This window comes from Trachymyrmex cornetzi, unplaced genomic scaffold (genome assembly GCF_001594075.2).
Source record: "Trachymyrmex cornetzi isolate Tcor2-1 unplaced genomic scaffold, Tcor1.1 scaffold53, whole genome shotgun sequence".
NCBI classification, from domain to species: Eukaryota; Metazoa; Arthropoda; class Insecta; order Hymenoptera; family Formicidae; genus Trachymyrmex; species Trachymyrmex cornetzi.
The window spans coordinates 217,200-218,837 of record NW_017299839.1 but is presented as its reverse complement, the minus strand read 5'-3'; the positions used below and the strand labels follow the sequence as shown (position 1 = coordinate 218,837).

The following is a 1,638-nucleotide window of genomic DNA, read 5'->3' as shown; positions in this document are numbered from 1 at the left end:
ACATGTTTTTTTTGTTGCTTAAAAAAACACAAAATAAAACAGAAAACATTGTGCCAAATAAAAAAAACAATGTTTTTTGTTTAAAATAAAAAAAACATTTTTTTTAACAACCCTGTAAAGATATACTGCTTTCCTTGTCAAGAATTCGCTGATTGGCTCATGCTGTTCTATTACCATACTGAAAACATAGACTACGTTTATACGCACTGGTAAAACCGTTTTAGTTAAAACCGTTTTAGTTAAGTCCAAGACACAATGCCAGGGAATAGTGATAGCGATAGAAATAACACAATTTCAACCTATCAGAAACTGTGTATTCCGATATATCCGATTTCTGATAGACTGAAATCGTGTTATTCCTATCGCTATCGGTATTCCCTCGCATTGTGTCTTGGGGTTTAAAACCGGTGTTGGTGCCAGTTTACACGATCGGACATATTTTACCCACCGAACATAAAGTAGCTTTATAAAACCCGATCAAAACGTATTGCCAACATAAAACATAAACGATTTGAAACTGCTTATTGTATAGAACATTCCTTGACAGATAGAAGAGGTAAAATAAGTTTTGAGGTTATAAAATTTACGAAAATGGATGCTGCATTATGATACGGAACCTGAGACGAAATATATATTCTCATTTCTTAACCTTATAAAATGTGTAAAATTGTTAACACCGAATTTTTATACGTAAAACCGATTGAAGACCATTTACACGGCTTTCTTAAAACGGTTTAATAAAGCCAAACCTCTTTCTGAAGAGGTGTGGATTTATTAAAACGGTTTTAATAACATCGGTATTAGGGATGTTTACACGATATCTAACAACTTTAGCTAAAATGGTTTTGCCAGTGCATGTAAACGTAGTCATAGGCCGGTATTCATAGTCAGAACTTATATTCAAGACCATCTTAAGAACGGTCTTAAGAAGTCACAAACCAATCAGAGGCCGGTATTCATAGTCAGATCTTATATTCAAGACCGTCTTAAGTATGGTCTCAAGAAGTCACGAACCAATCAGAGGGCTGCATTAGCGTCTTAAGACATTACTTAAGACGATCTTGAAATAAGAATCGACTATGAATACCGGCTAGAGAACTGCATTAGCGTCTTAAGATATTACTTAAGACGGTCTTGAAATAAGAATCGACTACGAATACCGGCCATAGACACTGCGTTCAGGAAGCACTGTTGGCGTTATTTGTATCATTCTGACCTTTTCACTCTTAGGATATATCCACACAACTTGCATAGCTGCATAAACATATACATAAAGAAAATTATCCAATTGCATTTCTCTTTTAAAGTCGCACATAAAAAATGATTGGATTATTTTCTTTATGCATACTTTTATGCAGCTTTGCAAGTTTGTGTGGATATTCCCTTAGTGCATATATGTTACAGCCAGGGCCGTCTTTCATATAACAGGGGCCCTAGGGCCTACACTAATTAAGGGGCCCTTATTTAAAACATTTTTTTAAACAAGAATTAACATTTTTTAATAAAATAATTATATTAATTATTAATTTTCATTATTTCTAATATAAACATTGCACAATTATTAAAACTGAAACAGAATGTATACGTATAATTGGCAACCTTTTTCATTAAACATTTATTATAGTGGCTTTTTTTTTT

At 33.2% G+C, this 1,638-nt stretch overlaps 1 long non-coding RNA gene across 1 annotated transcript in view; it reads right to left on the bottom strand.

Moving 5' to 3' along the window:
* LOC108765772 (uncharacterized) overlaps nt 1-1,638 on the bottom strand; it is a 5,824-nt gene that overhangs the window by 136 nt on the left and 4,050 nt on the right. The window lies entirely within an intron of this gene.